At 37.0% G+C, this 12578-nt stretch overlaps 1 pseudogene; it reads left to right on the forward strand.

Annotated features, from left to right (window-relative positions):
* Window positions 1-4896: 4896 nt before the first annotated feature.
* Window positions 4897-5716, forward strand: LOC123860300 (tRNA-splicing endonuclease subunit Sen15-like; annotated as a pseudogene).
* The last annotated feature ends 6862 nt before the right edge of the window (window positions 5717-12578 follow it).

Raw genomic sequence — 12578 nt, forward strand, 5'->3', positions numbered from 1 at the left:
AATACAGGAGCGAGTTCAAAGAAGTCATTTGAAATCTTACAATTTTAAGTGTAAGACTCAAATAAATCTCTAGACTCAAGTTAAAATTCTCCTCCAGTAATTCACACCCTGGTGGTTTTGTGCTGGCTCCTTAATCTGACTTAGGATTTCCTCTTCCCTAAGAATTGGGCAGTTACTTTTTTTTTTTTTTTTTTTGCATTAATTCCTTAACACATTAACTGTGTCTGTATAGCTCATTATTGTCTCTTTACAGTAAGTGCTCAATTAGTATTTGGTACCTACTTGACAACCTTGGAGGGCTGTTTTAAGGTTCAAATTGGGCAACAAGCAAAAAAATAAAAACCCATAGCCTATTAATTTTGCTTCTTCTCCTTCCACTGTATTATAGTTAAGTAGGTAGACATGTCATCAGAGTTCTTAGAGTAAATCCTTTTTTCTCTCTACCAAGAGCAAGTAAGACGTCCACATGATTCCAGACCTTTATCTGTTTTATCACAGGAGCCTCTGAATTTGCCATGAGGCCTCAACTCACAGTTCTGGATTTGAATGTTGGTCTTCTAGTATTGACTACCCTGTTTTCAATATTAATTTTCTTCGGTTAAATTAAAATGTCCCGTTCTAATACACTACCACCCTTTCCCCTTATCTTCTTTGCCACTCACCAAATATCACCTTATTTAAGTTTCAGGAGATTATGCCTCTGCCCTGGCAGATTTTGCTTCCATTTTATTCAAAGGATACCCACTGAGTTCCCTAGTAAATCATTAACTGTATTTATAATTCCTCTATTCACAGGGCAGCTATGCATGAAATAATAACGAGATTCATAAAATATTACCATTATGACTTGCTATGCCATTGTGTTGTTTTCCTTTCAAATATTTTAACATTACAATGCCAGTAAGTCTATAGAGTGAACATCTTTTCTGGATTGTGACTGAAAAAAACCTGCTCACTAGATCTCCAAGTTCCCCAAAGGCATCACTGAATCTTAGCTTTTACTAATTACTCTATTTCAGAAGCTTTAAATATAGCAGTTATGTAATTTGGAAATAGTGGTGATTTCTATCAGGGATTGAGGCATAATTTCATTCCTTCATCAAAAAGAATTTTAAAGTACTAATTCTGCATTGTGTTATTTCAAGGTTCCTACAAAGAGAATTATTTAAATATGGTCCCAAACCCCCAGGACTTCACAATCTAAGAAAATACTGGCCAAAAAAAAAAAAAAAAAAAAAAAAAACTTAAAAGGACACACAAATACTAACCAGAGAACAAAGCTAGGAAAGTGACACAGTTAACCATGATTTTAAGTCTAGTTCATGTATATATGTTTTGCAGTTCATGCTGTTGATAAATTTTTCAGGACAGAAGTCTGAACTTACACTTTTTATAGTCCATTCAGAATGTATTTTTACATGGTAGGCACACTTAATAAACATCTTGTGATGATGAAGAGGATTATTTAACTGTAGAGTTGAAGCTTCTTTAGAACAACAAATAAGAAAAAAAATCTTAACGTTATGCATGAAAATCATAAAACATGGTCTGGTCTTCCTCAAAAAGTACTATGCTTCTATGGTGCATAGAACCTTAGTGGATGACTCTATGTTTTACTTGGAATCAAATCTGCCTTTAAAGACATCTATCTAGCTCAGGGGATGATGACTCTATGTTTTACTTGGAATCAAATCTGCCTTTAAAGACATCCATCTAGCTCAGGGGATAGTAACATCTTCCCAACCAATATAAACCCTTTTATTAGAAACATTTTTAATGCCCCAAAACAATTCTTCGAAGAAAAAAAAAAAAAACTATCAACCTACCCACAAGACAACATAACCTACTGGCACTCAATTTAAAAACTTAATATAATGACCTACTTATAATATAACTGAGATATATAAGACAAGTAATAGTAATGGAACACTATGCCTTTGAACACTGAAAGACATAATTAGGTAACCAAATGCTTACACCCATATGTATAGAAATGTGAGGGTTACAAATGAAGATTAATCAAATGTGTGGTATGGAAAACTCACATATTGTTGCCAATGAAGCACATCGGATTAGTTAGTGGGAAATTTAAAAAATGGTAAAATAGTCTTGGTAGAATTCCAGACTAAACAAAATACATTCTTCCTTCAATTTACATGGTGAATATATTCCCAGAAAACTCAGTTTATAGTAGAAGCATGTCAAAATATTTTCCATTTATACAAAAAAAAAAAAATTGTGTTATTTCCAGGATCAAACAATTACAAACAGGATTTTTGCCTCTGTTAGTGTCTATTCAAACATTTGAATGCCCTGAGGCATCCAGGAATTTTTTTTTTTTTAATTTGGGAATGTCCTTCAGTCTGCAAGACATGTGGCCTGTCAGTTAGCCACTTAAAGCTGTCAGCGTTATGAGGGGATTCTCACAGATGTCCCACAAATGGCAGCAAAGAAGCCCGAGGACAAAGAGTGAGAGAGAGATTGTGTAGCTGAATGGAGACAGTAAATCTACAGGAAGAGCTGAAAAAAGAAGGTACAGGAAAAGTGGAAAGGGGACCCAAAAATGTCTGACACACTTCTATATTAGTTTTGGGGGGCTGCTATGACAAATTACCACAAACGTTGTGGCTTAAAATAACAGAAATGCATTTTCTTATAGTTCTGGAAGGTAAAAGTCTGAAATCAAGGAATCAGTGGGGCCACAGGACCTTTGAAGCCTCTCGGGGAAACCATTCCTGGGCTCTTCCAGCTCCTGGTGCCACCACTCCAATCTCTGCTTCTGTGGTCACATTACCTCCTCCTCTTCTGTGTGTGTCTGTGTCCCTCCGTGTGTCTCTTACAAGGATGCTTGTCATCGGACTTCGGGTTCACCTGGATAATTTGCAATGACCTCATCGAAGAGCCTTACCTCAATTACATCTGCAAAGATCCTTTTTCCGAATAAGGTAGCATTGACAGGTTCCAGGGTTTAGAGCATGGACACACCTTTTTGGGAGCCACCATTCAACTCACCAAAACCTCCTTCCAGTCCAGTGCAGTTCTAGCATGCCTCATTGTGTCAACCAAAAACGCCTCTAAGGATATCCAGAAGAGATCCATGTGTGCAGTATTGTTGCCCTGAGAACCACCTGGGCCAGCTAGTTTTTCTGTCTGTATCTTCGTCCAACAAAAGGTATAAAGCTATTCAAGACCTCTGAGCACATATCACTTACCCTCTCCCACTATTTACTGATTTAGTCTGGACTGTTATTCACAATATCTGCCTCCACTGATTTAGTTCCAGATGTTTTTCTGGTGCCAACACATAGCACAGTCAAGAACATCAAGGCCACTGAGAAAAGATTTAGTTCTGCCTCGTGAGATGTTTACCACTTTTTGTGATCAAATCACTTAAAAACTAAGACTCATTTTTTGCACCTGTAACATGAGGTTAAAATATTTTCCCTCAAAGGCTTGTGTGATGATTAAATGAAGTTAGACAGATAAATCAAATTTTAATATCTAGAACACAATGGAAAAATAAATGGTATTTGAGTGTTAAATTTTGAATATCTCCATATTTAATGAGGAAAATATTTAATGAGGAAAATAAATTCTAAGTAGATTAATTTTGCAAATAATAAATATCTCCCTCTAACATTTCTTCACAGTCAATATATTTGGATGCTGCATACAGGTAAAGTAACAATATGTGAGTGGAGGCTGATGGGCGTGTAGAAAATTTCATTTGACATGGATCAAAATTTTAAGTAACTTAGTATTCCAAGGGTCTCTCTGAAGAGAAATGAAACTTTCTAAAGATCCCAAGGACCTTCTTCCTTTTGCAAAAAGAATCTTGTGAGCTCAAAATAGAGAACCAGAGTTGCCCCAGACTGATCGGGAACTTTTGCCCCTCTTCATTAGAAGTTAGCCTTAGAGAAGACAAGGGTACAAGTTCCAAAAAAGCTTTGACATTGCAGTAATGCCAATGACGCATGTTAAAAAAAAAAAAAAAAAAAACTTTAAAATGAATATTTATAAACATGTTATTTGGAACCAACCTGGAGACCTCCCTCTGCTAGCCTTGCTAGGTGGGCTGGGTCCCTTCTGCAATTCTCCCAATTAAAACCTCATAAACAACTATCAAAGTCAGGGTAACCTGGGTTATTTTCTTTTACTGTCTGCACAGATAAGATCAAGTAAGGTCAAGCAGTCAGCAGGAGTAAGGCAAATTCTGAAACCACATTCCATTGTCTGCATTTAATACCACCTGAGCGGAGAATGGCATTGTCACTATGATGATTTTGCTTTTAAGATATACAGAAATAGTCCTAATAATTAAACCTAATAATTGACATGTGATTGGTATGTGTGTATATAGGCAGGTGTATTTTAACCATATTCTTTGCAGAGATGAAAATTTTTAAATTCCTTTGACCTTCCCCCTTTTACCATGTTTAAGTGACTGTTTAAATATCTCCATCAGCTTATGATTTTATCTGGATCCCATGGCAAAATTTTTGAAAAGTACAAAAAATATTGCTATTATAGTGGGAACCTAGTTCAAGATTACATGTCAAATAGTCACTTTTATCTTTTAGCTCAAGTGTAGTCCTTTTTTTTTTTTTGCCACAGAGAATGGCTGGAAAACTGAACGTTTTTATTTCTAAAATGAAGAGCTTAAAGCATGAAAAAAATTAAATGTGAATAAGAAAAATAATCACCGAGCACCCCAAAGACCTCTTCTAGTTTAGTTTGAAAACATATAGTTGTATATGTATGTGTGACATTTGCATATGTGTATGCATATATGCATTCATATATATCATATTCTAAATGCATGTGTATATTTGGTCATGTATATGTGAGTATGTATATGTATGTCATATTCAAATCTGGTCACTGATGGTAGTGAAGATGACTGAAGGTCAGGTGAGTGAATCTAGCTGTCAGATTTCCAAATGATTGAAGTCGATTTCCATTTCTTCTGTCAAAAGCTTAGCTTTTGTCAAAAACACTGTGCAATCTCCATCTACAAGCTGCCATTGCTTAGGATACGAAATTCATTCTTGATCTAGTTTTGCGGGACCTGGAAAGTATGAGGTTTTTCCCTGATCTTATCATCGCGTTTTAAAATACGGCCGTCAGTCAGGGCGGTGCACCCCGGCTCGCCGCCCTGCCCGGCACCGCGGAGCGCGGCGATTCCGAACCCACCCCGGGCTGCAGCGGTCTGGGCGCGGGCGGCGCTCTCGGCGGCGGCGCCCACTCATGGCCCCCGGAGGACGCCTGGATGGGCTCCCACCCAAAGCATTTAGAAATGATGGAATTAGATATAGGAGATGCCAGCCAAGTTTACATAGCATTCTTGGTTTACCTGGACTCATGGAGAGTAAAAGTTGGTATGGAGTAAATTGTGTTGGATTACCAGATCTCCAGCTCATCTGCCTAGTCGGTACCGAGATAGAAGGAGAAGGATTACAGACCGTGGTGCCTACACCCATCAGTGCTTCCCTCAGCCGTAACAGGATAAGGGAGGTCTTGAAGGCATCTCGAAAATTGCAAGGTGATCCAGATTTGCCAATGTCTTTTACTTTGGCCATAGTGGAGTCCGATTCCACAATAGTCTATTATAAACTTACTGAGGGATTTATGCTGCCAGACCCTCAGAATATTTCCCTTAGAAGATGACACCTACACTTGCTGATGCTTACTGTGAGAGTGGATTCGAGATCCGTCAGCCTGGGTCATCTTTTATCTCAGAGATAGAACTGTTACTTTTATCAGACCAGACTTAGCTGGTACTACTCCGTAAGTTTTTCTTTTTGAAGAATAAAACTTTCCCAGATAGAAGAATTTTTTTGTTCATAAGTATAGGGTAGTTGCTCTAGAACTTTCTTACCTGGAGACAGTTTAATTACAGTTATATACAAGTTGATGCTTAGGATGTGTTCAGAGGGGTGCAACACGTGTGTTTCTTCTGTCATCGGCCACTCATAGCTGCCTCATTGTTCATTACTGCCACTGCTAACACATTGTTGAGACCCCCCCCCCTTTCTCTAATTCAACCCTCTCAGCGCCTTTTGGCCGCTACAGCTAGCCTGCAGTTGCGTTTCATGGACACCTGGACACTTGGAGAGTTGACTCAGTCTCCCTTTAAATCCCTAATAGAAAGTAACAGTTTTCTTTCTATTGGTTTTTATGTGGCACTTACGGTTGACTTTAAGTCAAAAGTAAAGATACACTCATCCAGAGTATAAAATTACATACATGTCTAGATTAATAGGGACCAGAGAAGTGCTACCGATTAGTTACTTCCTACCTGAGTAAAGGAAGTACTGGGCCTTCCTTTCCATTCTTATTACCACCACCCTTATTATATCATAGTTAGAATATTATGTGAGATAGTGAGAAACGGTGTCAGCTTTTTTTTTTTTTTTAAGATTTTATTTATTTATTTGAGACAGAGAGAATGAGAGACAGAGAGCATGAGAGGGAGGAGGGTCAGAGGGAGAAGCAGACTCCCTGCCAAGCAGGGAGCCCGATGCGGGACTCGATCCCGGGACTCCAGGACCATGACCTGGGCCGAAGGCAGTGGCTTAACCAACTGAGCCACCCAGGCACCCGAAACGGTGTCAGCTTTAAAGACATCTTAATTAAGTAGACCCAGTTATTCCACTTTTGTTAATACCTCCCAATTATGTTGCCTTAAGTATAAAAAAATTATATGCACAAAGATTCCAAGTGACATTAATTATAATAGCCAAAATAATAATCACTTAAAAGTTTTAGGAAGGGGTCAGCAAACTTTTTCTGTAAAGGGCAGAAAAGAAATATTTTAGGCTTCTCAAACCATACAGTCTCTCTTAAAACTTCTCAAATGAGCCGTTTGTAGTACAAAAATAACCAAAGACAATATGTAAATAAATGGGCATGGCTGTGTTCTAATAAAACTTTATTTACAAATGCAGGGCCATAGTTTGCCAATCCCTGGTATAAGGAAATAGTTAATAAACAGATATAGATAGCCAATGAATGGTACATTATGTACTCATTAAAAATTAGTAATGAATAAATGAAAAACATGAGAAAATATTTAATTAAAAAAGCAAGATATGAAAGTGTGTGAATGGGTAAGATCATGGCTGTAAATAACACACCAAGCATATAATAAAAGGGTGACAAAATAAATTACTAACTGTTCTTATAATAGGGTGGCAGAGCAATAAATGGATGACTTTGTCTTTCTTTAGTATTTAGTATATTTTTCTTTATTTGTATTACTTTTATAATAATGTTTTAAAATTAAAAAATATCTTGAGATCTAAAAAAAATAAATAAAAAGTAAAATACGGCAGTCACATAATTATGGAAAGATTAGGCTAGAATCAACGGATCCTACATCCTGGACCCAGCTTTCCATTTACTATCTCATCACAGGAAACTATTTAACTTCATTGGACCCCAGTTTTCTTACATATGTAATGAGAGCATTAAAATAAATTACCTCTAAGATGATATACTTGGTAATATAAAACATACATGTGCATCTAGGCTATGCACAGTTGGAAATATTGAAATCTACGATTTGTATTCAGATACTTAAAATTATTTCACTATTGCTAGGCTTTGGGTTAAACTTAGGCCCATGTCATTTATAACTGTATATATGTTTTAATTCAGTAATTTAGCAGTGATATAAGAAATCAGGTGCATTTTATAAGTATATTTAACACCAAATCATTAAGAGGAACTATTGCTATAAGTCATCTCTCCAAGAGATTCTAGACCCTAGCTTCCGTGGAATTGTTTTACCAGTCAAGGAAACATCTCCAGTTTTACTGGGGGTGTGGGGAGGGTGTAGCTATTCCTCCCCTGGCTCCTCAGGGAGAAGGCATTCTAAATTCAGCTCTATTCCCACTCATTTTAGAAAATAAATGAGATGTGGAGGGAAGAGTTTTCCCCTGATCCTCACTGGTTACTAGTGATTTAACCAGAGACTAAAGGGGAAAAAAAGCCCTTATAAAGTTAATACGATGAGAACAGATCATTCCCTGCTTGCACTGCTAGAACTGTGGTCCTCTGCTCCAAGTCAGAGGCAGATTATTTCTGGTTCTGAATTATTCATTAAACCTTAAAGGCAGTTTTTAGCCAGTCGTTGAGTGTTCTCATAGATCCTAGCTGCTGCCAGTAACTCTGATTTGAAAACACTGACTGCAGCTGTGATTTTAAGCATTAATGGCCAATCCCAATTCTGAAAGCTAGTGATCACAATTTTTATAGTGCCTCCTCCTTGTGATGCAGTCAATCGTAAGTTTCGGCGGCTTTATTTACTCCCTGGAAACCAACTATTAGCTTGATGATCACACCCCACTGAGAAATTTACTTTACAACTTTCTTAAATCAGCAGGGGAACTCTTAGAGAGCAAACTGCAGGCTTACCCCAAGAAGTAAACAGATCAAAAGTAAAATAACTCTTTTGGCAATCTAACACCCTGTGCGAGTTAACAGTTTCCCATATCCAGTCTGGATACTGAGTATTAAATTACATTTGGCCTGAGTCCATCAATGAGTGTATCGTAAGTGATATTCTTATTCAATGATTGGTTTTAATGAGATTTTGATGTTCCAGGAAGTTCAGTTGGAGTCAGTTGCAATCCAATGAATATCTGGTTGTCTTGAGATGACTTTCACTGTTTTAAAAACAGGGGGAGGCATTTTCCTCCATGGTTGCACTGAAGTGTTGCAATATGGAAGGAGAGGTGGCATAGAGAGTGGAGAATGTATGCTAGGATTAAGAGTAGCTGATTGAAAGCTTACTAGTGAAAAACAAAAACCCTGAAATATGCAAAATATTTGTGACACATGCACACCCATCAAACCCCTGTTGCCATAACATCCCTACCAAAACCTTGTCTTGGAAATCTTTGGAAAGTTTCCTTTTATCTTACCATAATAAAAAAAAATTTAACAAATACTTCCTCAGGCCTTCTCACTTTTTTTTTAACATTCTTTTGTGTCCAAAGACAACAAGTTATGTCTGTGTTCACCATGTGCTGACAGTAAGTTATTTAATATATCAGCTGGGTGCTGGTGGTGGTGGTCATTGGGGAGTTTGTGGGGAGTAGAGATAAACAGATGGGAAGACAATTGATGTCAGCAGTTTCATTTTTTCTGGATGGCTGATTTCCATAACTGTAAGTTATTTTCAGTGATAGAAAGTTATTTGCCTTGATTTGTTTACCATCCATTTTCACCTTCCAAGAAGAAAATCTCTTTGGAAAAGAGTCATCTGTCATTACTGAATTGTATTGCTGGCTACCAGCTTTTGGCAATTCTGTTCATATATAGTTTTCATATATGTATTAACCATTTACTGAAGTGTTAAAACAGAATTAGCTTTCATCCACATATTAAAGAATAAACAATATATCCCAAGTTACTTAAAAATTAGAAATTGACGAATTCATTCTCGTTTACTCTTTTTATAGAACTGGAGACCATGTTTCAGTCTAGGACTTGCAGCCAGCAGCTGCATCTTCAGAAATGAAGAATGGAACATCCTTTCCTTCCCCCATCCTGCTAAATGTTACAAATAACTTCTGACTGGTTCCTAAAATAAAGTCAAGATTTTTTTCCTCCTACTTGACATGATTAGTTTTGAAGCTCTGCTCCAACTACCCTGACCATATCCTTTGCCATCTTCAGTCACTCAAGAATATTACTTCTCAAACTTCTTCCATTTATTTTTTGATGATACTAAATAGTTTCTTCAAGGAAACATATGATGGTGGACTATATAATATAAAGAACTATAACCTGGCAAACTATAATAATAACTGAATCAACAGAAAAAAATATTCCACAATTGTCCATATTCTCTAGTAAATAATAGTTGCTATAGTATATATATATATGTATATATATATATATATACACACATATATAATATACAGTTATAGTAAATAACAGTAAGGTTGGCAAAAGCTTGGTTTTATGGAAATTGAAATGATACCTTGTTTTTGTATACAAGGCTGTCTGAACAACAACATAGGAATTTAAATCCAGAAAAGTAGAATGCAGTGTAGATATTTCCAGCAGCATATTAATAAATAAAACACAATCATGTTACTTTGCTGTAATCAGAGAATCATTTCAAAATAAACTAGAAATAATTTGTGACATGTAATGATTATTATTGTAAGAAAAACTTTTTATCTTTTTAAAAATATATTTTGTTTCAAAGAGTTTTTCAGATTTCAAATTCCCTTAAGAAAGGCATATATCCAAATACATAAAACGATAAGTTCACAATATCATTTCAAGAATTGTTTTTCTTTGACAGGACATGAGAGAATGCATAGATTTTAACAGTTCTTAATCATCACTAATCATAAAGTATAAAATAGCAAAATTAAGGAACTATATTGTGTCTAACCTATCTAAAGCCAATATTATCAATCTCACCAACTCAGTAATTAACATCATGCATTGACTACAATCCTCGCCTATCCTTGGTCTCACACTCTTTAACTCCATAACTGTAGCAACCCCATTTCCACTCTACTTCAGCCACATTAAACTTTGTTTTTTTCTCTCAGACAGAACTATGTCTAATTAACGTTCGTATACACAGGGCTTATCACAGTGGCCCCTATTTGGCACAAAATATTTTTGAAAGAATGAGACTTCTCTCTTAATACGCTTGTTCATTCATGGGGCACCTGGGTGGCTCAGTCGTTAAGCATCCTTCAGCTCGGTCCTGGGATCGAGCCCCTCATTGGGCTCCCTGCTCAGTGGGAAGCCTGCTTCTCCCTCTCCCACTCCCCCTGCTTGTGTTCCCTCTCTCTCTGTGTCTCTCTCTGTCAAATAAATAAATAAAATCTTTAAAAAAAAAAATACACTTGTTCATTTGCTCATACCTATTCACTCTGTCCTTGTCCTTCGTGTTGAAGTCCAGAAGCTTGATTATTCCCTGTGCTTCCAACTATCTACTCTCTTTTGACCTCTCTTCTTTTACTCCCCAGATTGGATTCTAATGCCAGCCATTTCAAGTAAGTGTCAACTCTCATGTCAGCTTTTCTTCTCCTTTGTCCTTTTGCAATATTTATCCTGCAATTCCTGAAATTCTCTACTATCTTCTCTGTCTTAAGGCTGCCAAATTCTGCTGGAAGAAATCACAAAACCAGACTAAATACAATACATTTCGAGCCATGCTGTCTGAGTGAATTACCACAGCTGCTGAGAAATCCCTTGTATTCTCAAGTTCTCCATCCACCTACTGAGCATGGTGATCAAGGGTAAAGGCTTTGGAGCCAGAGAGTCTTGAGTTTGATTCGCAGTCCTATTTCTCACTGAGAGCCTTGAACAAGTTACCTTCACTAAAGATTCAGTTTCCTACATTTAAAATGAGAGTATTTACAGCACATACTGCACAGAGCTTTTGGAAAGATTAAATGAGTTAGTGCATGTAAACTACTGAGTATGGTTCCTGGCAAACAGTAACCCCTAAACAAATAGTAGATACTATTTTTTTACTGATTACTATAATTAGGACCAAACAACTGGTGTTTCCTTTTTTTTTTTTTTTAAGATTTTATTTATTTTTTGACAGAGAGAGAGAGACAAGAGAGGGAACACAAGCAAGGGGGAGTGGGAGAGGGAGAAGCAGGCTTCCTGCCGAGCAGGGAGCCCGATGCGGGGCTTGATTCCAGGACCCTGGGATCATAACCTGAGCCGAAGGCAGACGCTTAACGACTGAGCCACCCAGGCGCCCCCAACTGGTGTTTCCTTAACATAACAGTTATTTCTGGCATTTCCACTTCACTTTTTGTATAATCTGATGACTGTGATTTTCCTTCTTGCAACTATTTCTCTTTTAATCTGGACTCCTGACCTCTGTCTTTTCTAAACTTCCTAGTTCCTTTTAGTTTCATTTCCATCTTCAATCTTTTCCTCTATACTTCATAGCTCTTTCCGCTTTGGGTGACAAACATGATCATTTTTTTCATTTCATTTTTGTGATGCAAATATTTCAAGTTTCCACACCATCTGTCCCCTTTATTTTGCTGCCAAAACTATGGAACTAGAGCACATCTTGATACCTCCACTTACTCAAAATTCACTGACTCCTCAAATCAGGATTCAATGTGAACCTGTTGTACGGAATGGGTATATTGAATATTATATTGAAATTATTCTCTCCTAACTACTACTGACCTTCTAATCAACAATCCCTCCTTCTTGAAATCTCTCCTCATTTGTCTTTCAGGTTATAGAGTACCATCATCATTCACCTCTTCTTTCCAAACACTCCCTGGTTGTCTCTGATACTGGTTCCTCTTCCTCTTTCAATCTTCAACAGTAATCTCTCTTATCAAAGATGTGTTCTGTTTTTAGCCCTTTCTGCTCTCTACCAATTGACTTCATTCATTCTCAAGTTTTTTGACTCTCCTCTCTGTTGAAATGGTTCATGATTCTGAAACTCTAAGTATGGCCTTACTTCTCCATTCCCAATTGTGCACTGTACCCACTTTCATTTACCTGTAACATTTTAAATTAATCAGGCAAAATCAAACTCATTCTCCCTATTACTTCTCCAT

The sequence above is a fragment of the Mirounga angustirostris genome, unplaced genomic scaffold (genome assembly GCF_029215605.1).
Source record: "Mirounga angustirostris isolate CCGP_5_RB_7025 unplaced genomic scaffold, mMirAng1.0.hap1 SCAF_4, whole genome shotgun sequence".
NCBI lineage: Eukaryota > Metazoa > Chordata > Mammalia > Carnivora > Phocidae > Mirounga > Mirounga angustirostris.